We start from the raw sequence: 12,665 nt of genomic DNA on the forward strand, positions 1-12,665 counted from the left end.
GAGAGAGAGAGAGAGAGAGAGAGAGAGAGAGATCAATGTGAGAGAGAAACATCCATCGTTTGCCTCTCCCTCATGCCCCTACTGGGAATAAAGCCTGCAACCCAGGCGCATGTCCTGACCAGAAATTGAACTGTCAACCTTTTAGTGCATGGGACAAAGCTCAACCAACTCAGCCATACTGGCCAGGATCCAATCCTATCTTTGTATTATCTTTCTGTGGAACCATATATAGGGTCTGGTATATACTGGTATATGGGATTTACCTTCAATATATAAAGCAGTTTCTTAAACTATCTCTCTATCATGCAAGAAATTAGCAAAAAAAGGTTTTTAAAAGTTAGTTTTGATCTTAGTTGCCACTCTTCACTTATAACACCCAAATGACTGTTTGTGCTATGAAGGCAGTGGCTGTAATCCTCTACCTTCAGTCTTTCTGCACCTGTGATATAAGCCTACATTTTTCCTTAATGCCAAAGCTGCTCAAAATTGAAACATTTTGTTGTAATCTTCCTCTTGGCTAAGAATAATAGAGGAAATATTCCAGATAAGGCAAGACCAATGGGGGGTGGGGGTTGGCTCCAGGGTACAGGTGGATTACCTAAGGAGTCAGTAGGAATATGCATCTTGGAGTCACCCCCTTCCAGGCTCTTACTTGAGGCCCACCCCTCTCAGGGATCATCAGAAGAATGGGTCAAGGGGATCTACTGTGGCATGATTGATGTTCCTGAACTTCAAACCAAAGCCCAGGCAGACACACCATCTGAAGGGAATTGGGATTTTTTTGGCATCTAAAAAAAATGTGCGTTTGACTAGAGGAAGAACTTGGATAGGAAATGAGCAAGGGAGGACAAAACTGTTTTGATAAGTCTTGAGAAATGGCTAGCATTTTTACATAGCATGACAGGTATACTATTTTTTAATTTTCTCTGGCTGGAATCCAGGGGAAGAAAAGATATATGCCCTAGTCTGAAGATTTTGTAATAGATGGATCAGTTCTATTGTGTCTCCTCTCTTGGAATATACTCAATAAATCAAATTATTCTCTGAAAAACTTTCATCACATTATTTGGGGCAGGACAGAAGTGTTACAGAGTCTCCATTTGTCCTCCATTTTTCTCTCCATTCATGAAACACCCCTCTGTTCACGTGCTGTTTATCCTCTTCCACCTCCTCCTTAATACATTTTCCCTTCATTTATCTCCTATGATCTTAGCCTCTATTATTCTTAGCCAAGAGGAAAATTACAACAAAATGTTTCAATTTTGAGCAGCCTTGGCATTAAGGAAAAATGTAGGCTTATGTCACAGGTGCAGAAAGACTTGAAGGTAGAGGATTACAGCCACTGCCTTCATAGCACAAACACAGTCAATTTGAGTGTTAGAAGTGAGGAGTGGCAACTAAGATCAAAACTAACTTTTAAATCTAGTGGATATGTTCTTTCAGAATAACATCTCTCACAGGAACCTTATTGCTGCAGAAATCCTTAGACAGGTAGCCCAGTTCTCTGTCCCCCTTGCTGGCAAAGTTGTTTGGATTTACAGCATTACTTCCCACTTGAGACTGTAGCCTTAAGGGCAGAACTAAAGCAACTTTTATTGGTGGAAATACTGCCAACAATCTAAGCATTAGGAAATACTCTTTGCTGGGAAATTGAGGTGGGAAATCATCAGGGGATAAAAGAATACATTCTTATGATCCAAAACTATTGCAAAGAGTCACTTTTCCCAAAAAGTACATTGTACTACTTCTTGTATTGTTACATTAGTGGGAGGGGGGCATGGAGGTGGGATGAGTAACACTTTTGGAGCATATATGAAAGAACTCAAAAGCTCAGTGGAAATGCTACATTTCTTTTCCATTTTATGTCTAGTTGAGACTATATTAAAGAGACAAAACAAAAAATAAAAACCACCCCAAGAAACTCCCCTAGAACATTTTCAATTGTACTACCTTGTAAGGGAATGTAATAAAAATCTGAGTTTAAAGGTACTCAATTAGACTTCTGTTTTGTTTCCTCATTTTTGATTTCTGTCTTTCAACTTAGGTTAGTAGAGATTCCCACAAAGTAATATAGGACTGTAGAGTGAAGTACTTAAGAGTGTAAACTCTCAAAACAGACTGAGTTCAAATCTTGGCTTGACTACTTACCAGCTTTATGGGTATGTACAAGTCACTTAATCTTCCTATACCTTAATCTACTCATCTCTAACGTGGATATAATAATACCTGTATCTTAGAATTATTGTACAGATTGAATGATTACGTGTGTGTGTGTGTGTGTGTGTGTGTGTGTGTGTGTGTGTGTGTATGTACAGTGCTTAGATCAGTGCTTGATACCATATTAGCATTAACCAGGATTATAATTGTCTTATGTTGAGTGCACCTCTAATTGGAGGTAGGAAATAGTGTGATCTCTGGTAATCCCTTTTTAATGTAGAATCATAAACAGGTATTTCATAAAGCTTCAGACTATTATATCTAGTAGTGCTACTAGAGATTTATTTGATGAGAACTATTCAGTAGTGATTCCTCTTTGAATACCTCAAATATTTCTACATTACTTATGTCAGGGCCTGCAACATAGTAAGATCTCAATATATGTTAGTTGAAATTATGAATGAGTATATTACTGACTTTTATATCATACAAATTCCATCAACTGGAAGAGTTAAAAAATCTCTTATAAGTATCATTACATTTTGCTGTTAGTGAGGGAGCATTGTATGAGAAATAGTATGAGGTGAAGAGAATGAACATCCTACCAGGAAGCAAAAACTCTGGGTTCTAGTCTCAGCTATGCTATCTACTAGATAGGTATATAATCTTGGGCAATTCACTGCATCTGTTAGTTCCTCATTAGTCCAGTCCAAAAGATGAGGATAATAATATTTTAATAAAACTTCTTGAGACCTGGCCTGATAGCTCAGTTGGTTAGTGTCATCCTGCTATACCAAGGTTGCTGGTTCAATCCCTGGTCAGGGCACATACAAGAATCAACCAATGAATGCATACATAAGTGGTACAACAAATCTCTCTCTCTCTCTCTCTCTCTCTCTCTCTCTCTCTCTCTCTCTCTCGTCAATTAATAAAGTAATAAAAAAACCTTCTTGCAACAATAATGCCACCTTATTCTTGTTGGTAGGCCAGGTACTGTCAATCCTTTTTAACATGTAGAGGAATTCTCAGGACAGTTTGTGAGCTGCCAAGTGTCTGTAAATTCATGGATAATGGCTTAGATTTTATGTACCATAATCAGACTAAGGGTCTGAAATATAAAGGTCAGATTCAGGTTATAGAAATGTCAGACCAGGTGATAGAAAATTTAAGAATGCTTTGCAGATGCAGAAACAAATGCTAGACAGTGTTCAAATTTGACAAATTCTGGGAATCAGGTGAGTTCTTTATATGTTCTAGATACAAGTTCTTGGACAGATATGTGGTTTGCAAACATTTCATTTAAGTCTGTGGCTTGTGTTTTTGTTATTTTAACAGCCTCCTTTGCAGAGCAAAATGTGGATAAAATCAGGTTCAATTTATCAATTTTCTCTTTAATGGATTATGCTTTCAGTGTCAGATATAAGAACTCTTCACCAAGCTGTAGGCCCCCAAAATTTTCTCTTATGTTTTCTTCTAAAATTTTTATAGTTTTCACTTAGAGCTATGATACATTTTGAGTTAATTTTTAAATAAAAAGTGAGGATAGAGAGGATTTCAAAATGGTGACCAAATAGGCAGAAGTGGCACACACCTTATCCTGGGGCCAGGGCAGAAAAGCAACTAAATCAGAGAACATTAACCAAGAATTAACAAATTAGACATAGCTGAGGAGACAGTTTTCAATAAGTAAGGGCAGAGAACACCTAGAGACTGCTACTTGCCAGCCATAACCCATGTAGAACCACCACGTTGCCCAAGCAGTGAGTGGTGCAGTACCTCCCAGCAGGATCCCAGACATCTGCAGTGAGCACTTGCTAGAGTGAGCTCCCACACCAGGCCTCATCACCAGACCGCTTGGACCCAGCATCCAGGATCCAGTTTCAAGACCCTGCAGTGAGTGCAAGCCACGGGGACCCCTGTACCTCAGTCCCATCCTGGGCCCCAGAATCATAGTGCCAGTCTAAACCAGAGACACCTGGCACCCGCTCAACCCTGAGTCCTGGGACCTGCTGCTGGGGCAACCCAGAGAAACCCAGTGTCCACCCCAATCTTGGCCACAGGAGAGTGTAGACTGTGTGAACCAGAGTAACCCACACCTGCTCCACATGGGGGGGGGTGAACTGGGGCAACCCACCACTTGCCTCACTTCAGGCCACAGGAAAGCAAGGACTGTGCAACCCAGAACAACCAGTGCTTGCTCCAATCTAAGCCCAGGGACTTGCTGCCAGGACAATCTGGAGTAACCCAGAATGCACCCCACACTGGGCCACAGAAGAGCTCTGACTGTGCAATCCAGAACAACCCATACTCACTCCACAATGGCCCCTGGGACACTCCTGCTGGGATACCCAGAGAAATCCAGCATGAGCCCCATTTGGGCCAAAGGAGAGCACTGCCAGGGTGACCAGAAGCTATCAGGTGTGCCTAGCCAGGGGTCACAGGACTGTACTGCAAGTGCTCTTCCAGAGGGACCTAGGGCGCCACCATGCCATGGGTTCCAGGGCTGCACAATGAATTGCATTCCAGAGGGCTCTGGGTCCTCACAGGGAGTTGCACACCAGATGAACTGTGCACACACAGCTACCACAAAGACCATCTGAAGCGGACAACTGAAGGACAAGAACCATAGGAGAAGGGAATACAACTCAGAGCAGAGACAATAATGGCATGAGATTCAAGGCATATCCAGCCTCTGAGATAATGATTTCTGGACAATTTTCCCAATAGGGTCTTCAACCTATCACACCCCAAGTGGGGTGCCCAGTGCCAGAAAGAGACAGCAAAAATGGGGAGACAAAGAAACAACACCACAAGGAAAGAAAAGGAGGACTCACCAGAAAAGGAACTAAATGAAATGGAGCCAAGCAATATATCAGAGAAAAAAATTCAGAATAAGGGTCATTAAGTTCCTAAACAGGCTGGATGAGAAAATCAACATATGTACAAACCAAGAGGAAATGAAGAATGATATAGCTATAATTTAAAAACAGAATGGAAGGTTTCAGCAGTAGACTATGAGTCACTGACAACCAAATCAGCAAGTTAGAAGACAGGATTGAAAAACACACCTAATCTGATCATCAGTTGAAGAAAAAACAATAGAAAGCAGGAGTAGAGCTTAAGGGACCTTTGGGACAACATGAAACAAAGCAACATTCATATAATAGGAATGTCAGAAGGACAAGAAAAGAAGCAGGATTAGAAAACCTATTTGAAGAAATAATAACAGAAAACTTCCCTGACTTGGGGAAGAAAAAGTCACACAAGCACAGAGAGTTCCAAACAAGATGAACAAAAAAGACCCACACCAAGACACATCATATTACAATAGCAAACATTAATGCCAAAGAGAGAATCTTGAGGGCTGCAAAAAAGAGACATAGAGTCACCTACAAGGGATCTCCCATTAAATTATCAAATCATTTCTCAACAGAAACATGTCAAGCCAGAAGGGAATGGAATGATGTATACAAAGTGATTGTTGCAAAGCAAGGGATTCAATCCAAGAATACTCTGTCCAGGGAAGCTATAATTCAAAATTAAAGGGGAAGTCAGAAGCTTCACAGACAAAAAAAAGACTAAGAGCATTCAATACTACCAAGCCAGTAATGCAAGAAATGCTAAAGGGACTGTTGTAAAAATAAGAAAAAGAAAGGGAAGAAGGTACATAGGCATAAAGAATAAAAATGACTACAAACAAGTACTTATCAATAATAATGTTAAACGTAAATGGATTAAATGCTCCAATCAAAAGACGTTGGGTGGCTGAATAGGTAAGTAAAATAAGACCCATACATATGCTGTCTACAGGAGACCCACCTCAGAACAAGGGATTCACACAGACTGAAAGTGAAGGGATGGAAAAAGTTTTTCATGGAAACGGAAATGAAAAAGAAAAAATCTGGGGTAGCAATACTTGTATCTGACAAAATAGACTTCAAAGTTAACTCCATAACAATAGATAAGTAAGGCCACATCATAATACTAAAGGGATTGAAACAAGATGACACAACTCTGATAAACATATTTGCACCCAATACAGGAGCACCCAAATACATTAAAAAAAAAAAAAACTTCTGGAAGATATCAAAAAAGAGATCAACAGCAATGCAATTATAGTAGGGGACTTTAATACCTTGTTGGCATAAATGAATAAATCTTCTAGACAAAAAATCAACAAAGAAACAGCAATCCTAAACGACTCATTAGATCAGATGGAATTAATTGACATATTCAAAATATTTCACCCCAAAGCTACGAATACACCTTCTTCTCAAGTGCACATGGGACATTTTCAAAGATAGACCACATATTAGGACACAGGGTAAGTCTCTACAATTTCAAGAAGATTGAAATCATATCAAGCATCTTCTTGGATCACAATGCCATAAAATTAGAAATCATCTAAAATAAAAAAAAATAAAAAATTGGAAGCTAAATAACATGTTATTAAACAATGATTATGTTACCAACGAGATCAAAGAAGAAATAAGAAACATCCTGGGAACAAATGACAATGAAAACATAACAATGCAAAATCAATGAGACATAGTGAAAGCAATCCTGGGAGGGAAGTTCATAGGCCTACCTCAAAAAAGAAAAAAGAAAAAATAGTAATAAATTATCTAACCTGCTCACACCTATCTTCTGCGCAGCCTGGCAATTTGCCTTTTTCCCATCCTCCAGCCTGTGTCCATGGCTGCCACTGCCACCAAGGAGCCCTTCCCCTTCCACTGCCTGCTGCCCAAGAAAGAGACCAGGGCAGCCTTTTTTCTCTGTTGCTACCCGAAGTATGAGGGGTAGGGGGTGCTCATCGCCATCCTGGACACGGGGGTTGACCCCGGGCCCCCGGGCATGCAGGTTACATCTGATGGAAAACCAAAACTTGTTGATATCATTGACACAACAGGAAGTGATGATATGAATACTGCTATAGTAGTAGAGCCAAAAAATGGTGAAATTATTGGCCTTTCAGGAAGAGTGCATCAGATTCCTGCAAGCTGGACAAATCCTTCAGGCAGATATCATATTAGCATAAAAAATGGCTATGACTTCTATCCAAAGGCTCTCAAGGAAAGGATACAGAAAGAACTGAAGGAAAAAACCTGGGACCCTGTTCACAGAATGGCCCTGGCAGAAGCTTGTAGAAAACAAGAAGAATTTGGTGTTGCAAACAATTGTCTTTCTCAAGTAAATAAACTAATCAAAGAGGAGCTTCAAAGTCAAGTGGAATTGCTAAATTCTTTTGAGAAAAAATTTAGTGATCCTGGCCCTGTATATGACTGCTTGGTATGGCACGATGGTGAAGTCTGGAGAGCCTGAATTGATTCGAATGAAGATGGGGACTTGAGTAAATCTACTGTATTGAGAAACTACAAAGAAGCCCAAGAATATAGCTCTTTTGGCACAACTGAGATGGTGCATTTTGTTGAGGTTCCTGAGGGAGCAACATGGGCTGAAGTTACAGTGTGTTCTTGTTCTTTTGAGGTGTTGGCCAAGTTTATTCTTTATGCAGTACAATTTGTGAAGCAAAGAGCATATCGAAGCCATAAATTCTATAAGTTTGTTCCCTTCCAGAAAAAGGAACACTGACTGAAGCTTTTCGTGTCTTAAGTGGGAAAGCAATTGAATTTTCATTGTCCGTTGGTGGGCTAGTCTTACTGATGTCAATATTGATTACACCATTTCTTTCCATATGATAGTGTGTACCGCTCCTCAGTTAAATATTCATGCATCAGAAGGAATCAACCGTTTTGATATTCAGTCCTCCTTGAAATATGAAGCTCTGGCTCCCTGCATAACTTTGAAGAGCTGGGTCCAAACACTATACTCACTGAGTGCAAAAACAAAACCTTTAGGATCAAGAGATGTTTTGCCAAATAATTGTCAACTTTATGAAATAATCCTTACCTATAACTTTCATCAATCCAAAAGTGGGGAAGTAACTCCAAGCTGCCCACTACTTTGTGAATTATTATATGAATCAGAATTTGACAGCCAACTGTGGATCATCTTTGACCAGCATAAAAGACAAATGGGTTCAGGCGATGCCTATCCACATAAGTATTCGATGAAACTGGAGAAAGGAGATTATACAAGTCGTCTACAGATTTGTCATGAGCAATTCAGTGATTTGGAACATCTTAAAGATCTTCCATTTATTGTTTTTTGTAGGTTGTCTAATACCTTGAGCTTAGATATTCATGAAAATCATAGCCTTGCACTTCTAGGAAAGAAGAAATCGAGTAATTTGACACTACCTCCCAAATATAACCAGCCATTCTTTGTTACTTCCTTACCTGATGACAAAATACCTACAGGGGCAGGACCTGGATGCTACTTTGCAGGATCCTTAAAAAAAGCATTTGGGCCACTTAATGGAGAATGCACTTTCTGGCCAGAGCATACAGGATTCTTTTGTCCAACAGGTTAAAGGAAGCAGAGAGCTGTCACAGTGGAAATGGCCCTGGTGCCCTATGAGGAGACTGCGGGAATGGGGCTGCAGAAATTCCACAAGCCTCTTGTCACCTTCTCCTTTGCAAACCACACCTTCCAGATCTACCAGGACTGGAGGCAACTGGGAGTCACAGCCGTGATTTGGGATGCAGTAAGCAAATCCTGGGGAGCCTCTGAAAACATCTGCAATTGATTATAAGACTGGTTTTTATTAAAAAAGAAAGAAAAGAACAGCTTTGTTGAGATATAATTCATATACTGTACATGTCACCTAAGGTGTACAATGAACTGGTTTTTTAAAGTAAATTCAGAGTGGTACAACCATCACCATGCTCAATTTTTAAATATTTTCAAGACCCCATCCCCTCCAGAAAAAAAACTTCTACCCACTAGAATGCTGGCAATCCTGATCATCTTCCCCCAAATAAATTGCATTTTAAGGGTGGGTAAAGGAAAGTTGAGGGTAGTTAAAATACTGCACAAAGAATATTGTAAAATGACAAATCCCAATGTGAAGATCATGTGTTTTCTCTTTTTAAAAATATTTTTTATTGCTTTAAGAGAGAAAGGGAGAAGGAGAGAGAGATAGAAACATCAATGATAAGAATCAGTTATCAGCTGACTCCCACAGGCCCCCTGCTGGGGATCGAGCCCGCAACCCAGGCATGTGCCCCTGACCAGAATCAAACCTGGGGCCCTTCAGTCCACAGGCTAATTCTCTCCATTAAGCCAAATCGGCCAGGGCCATATGTATTCTTTAAGTTCTGCATGGTTGTAATGGTCCCCAAATCTACGCTAATTAGAGTGACATGTCCCGGACGTCCTTCCAAACAAAGCCTTAGCGGCTGTGAAGGGCTGAGGCTCAGGCCAGCAGTGGTAGCAGAAGCAGGGTAATAGGGGCGGTGCCTTCCCCTGATCCACCAGGTCGCCTCCTGCAGAGGGAGACCAGACTGGTGATCAGGCTGGCAGGGGGCAAGTTAGGGGTGATCAGGCCAGCAGGGGTGCAAGTTAGGGTTGATCAGGCTGGCAGGGGGGCAAGATAGGGGTGATCAGGTCGGCAAGCAGAGGGGTTAGGGGCAATCAGGCAGGCAGGCAGGCAGGCGAGCGGTTAGGAGCCAGCAGTCCTGGATTGCAAGAGGGATGTCCGACTGCTGGTTGTCCATAGGGATAGGGCCTAAACCAGCAGTCAGACATCCCCCAAGGGGTCCCAGATTGGAGAGGGTGCAGGCTGGACTGAGGAACCCACCCTCCATGCACAAATTTTGTGCACCAGGCCTCTAGTTATTTTTGTATAAAAATGCAACCAACTTCTGAATATTTATTTTGTATCCTGCTACTTTACTGAATTCATTGATCAGTTCTAGTAGTTTTTTGGAGGAGTCTTTAAGTTGCCTCAAATATTTAAGACTGGAACTGCCATTTGACCCAGTAATCCTACTTGTAGGTCTATATTCTAAGAATCCCAAAACACCAGTCAGAAAGAATATATGTACCCCTATGTTCATAGCAGCACTATTTACAATAGCTAAGATCTGGAAACAATCCAAATGCCCATCAATAGATGAGTGGATAAAATGGAATACTATGCAGCTTTAAACAAGAATTCCTTATCCTTTGAGACAGCATAAAGGGGCCTGGAGAGTATTAGAAGCAAAATAAGCCAGTAAGAGAAAGACAAATATCACATGATCTCTCTTATATGTAGAATCTAAAGAAAAAATAAACTGATAAACAAAATAGATCCAGTGACTTTGAAGCATGCAGTGGTCTGATGAATTTCAGAAAGAAGATGGGAGGACGAGTTTCCCAGTGAACTTATATGCATAACCCATGGTCAGACAAGAGTGTGGTGAAGCACTGGGGAGAAGGCAGGAGCAGGGTGGAGAGTGTCATTGGTGCAAAAAAGGGACATCTTCAGCACTGATATATATGATATGGAGTTCATATCCAAAATTCATAAAAACCCTATAGTATTCAACACCAAAATAAACAATCCAATGAAAATCATGGACAAAGGACCTGTATAGACACTTCTCCAAAGAAGATGTACAGGTGGTCAATACACATAGGAAAAGATGTTCAATGTCACTAATTATCAGAGAAATACAAATTAAAACCACATTGAGATATCACCTCACAACTGTAAGAATAGCTATCATCAACAAATCCACAAATGACATTTGTGGGTGACAATATGGAGAAACGAAGACCCTGTGAACTGTTGGTAGAAATGCAGATTGGTGCAGTTAACTTTGTGAAGCAGTATTGAATTTTATAAAAAAAAAAAAAAGAAAGAAAGAGGAAAGAAAGAAAGGAAGGAAGGAAGGAAGGAAGGAAGGAAGGAAGGAAGGAAGAAAGAAAGAAAGAAAGAAAGAAAGAAAGAAAGAAAGAAAGAAAGAAAGAAAGAAAGAAAAAGAAAGAAAGAAACTGCCTCATTACCCAGTGAATCCAGTTCTTGGGATTTATCTGAAGATATCCAAAGCAGTCATTTGAAAGAATATATGTACCCCTGTGTTCATTGTAGTGTTATTTACAATAAACAAGCTTTGGAAGCAGCCCAGTACCCATCAATAGATGAGTGGATAAAATGGTATACAATGGAATACCACTCGACCATAAAAAAGAAGGAAATGTTACCTTTTCTGACAGCATGGATGGACCTAGATGGTATTATGGTAAATGAAATAAGCCAGACAAAGAAAGACATCTGTAATACTTTCAACAATAAAGAATTTTAAAAAATATTCTAATATGGTGATGTCAGCATTATGGTGGTATGAGTTGTTTCCTTTGTCTCTACTTTTAAATTTATATATAACTAGTTGGACTCTCATAGTCCAACTCAGGATTTTCTACACAGCACACCAGACTGCCTGAGAGAGACCCATACATCTTTATAGGTGCATAGGTTTGAACTCATGGAGGTGAAAGGACCAGAGAAACAGGGGCAATGGAGCCTGTTACTGGAGGATCTAGGAACTGAAGTACCAGCTACACAACCTAAGGCTCTAGGAACTATGGCAACCCAAGGCTGGAGGCTCCAGAAACCATGGTAGTGTCTGCGGCCAGAGGTTTTGGGAACCATGGTGGTACATGAGGTGCAGCAACAGCAGTGCCTGTTTCCAGAAGCTTTAGCAACCATAGAAGCACCCAGACCAGAGCCTCCAGGAACAGTGACAGGACCTACAACCCAGGTATCCTACTGAGTGACCACAACCTTGACTCTCCCAGCTGTGGAGGCTATATGCAAGTCGACCGAACGGTGGAACGAACAGTCACTATGATGCCATTTGGTCGATTTGCACTGACCACCAAGGGGCAGACAATGCAGGAGCTGCCCCTTGGTGGTCAGTGTGTTCCCACAGAGTCCCTGAGCCAGTCTCATGGCTGGCAAGCACAGCAGTGGTGGTGGGAGCTTCTCTTGCCTCAGCGGCAGTGCTAAGGATGTCTGACTGATAGCTTAGGCCCACTCCCTGCAGGCTCCTGAGAGCTCCCCGACTGCGAGGGGGCACAGACTGGGCTGAGAGATGCCCTCGAGTGCACAAATTTTGTGCTCCGGGCCTCTAATTATTTATAATAGCTAAGATGTGGAAACAGCCCAAGTGCCCATCAGTAGATGAGTGGATAAAAAAGCTATGGTACATTTACACACTAAAATATTATGTGGTTGTAAAAGGAAGGAAATCTTACCCTTTGTGACAGCATGGATGGACCTGAAGATTATTAAGCTAAGCAAAATAAGTCAGTTAAGAGAAAGACAAATACCATATGATCAAATTTATATGTGGAATCTAACAAACAAACAAACTGATAAACAAAATAGAACCAGAAGCATGGATACGTGGAACAGACTGATATTAGAAGGGAGGGAGGGAGGGGGATGGGATAAAAGAAGGTGAAGAGATTAACCAAAGAACATATATGCATAGCCCATGGACACAAGCAATAATGTGGTGAATGACAATGGAGGGGGATGGGGGCTGATTGGAAGTGGGCAAAGGGGGGAGGAATGGGGTTTTCTGCAATAGTGTCAACAATAAAAAAGAATTTCT

At 40.9% G+C, this 12,665-nt stretch overlaps 1 pseudogene; it reads left to right on the plus strand.

Moving 5' to 3' along the window:
• The first annotated feature begins 6,852 nt into the window (after positions 1-6,852).
• On the plus strand, positions 6,853-8,590 carry LOC102252047 (annotated as a pseudogene).
• Positions 8,591-12,665: the final 4,075 nt, after the last annotated feature.

This window comes from Myotis brandtii, unplaced genomic scaffold (assembly GCF_000412655.1).
Source record: "Myotis brandtii unplaced genomic scaffold, ASM41265v1 scaffold509, whole genome shotgun sequence".
NCBI classification, from domain to species: Eukaryota; Metazoa; Chordata; class Mammalia; order Chiroptera; family Vespertilionidae; genus Myotis; species Myotis brandtii.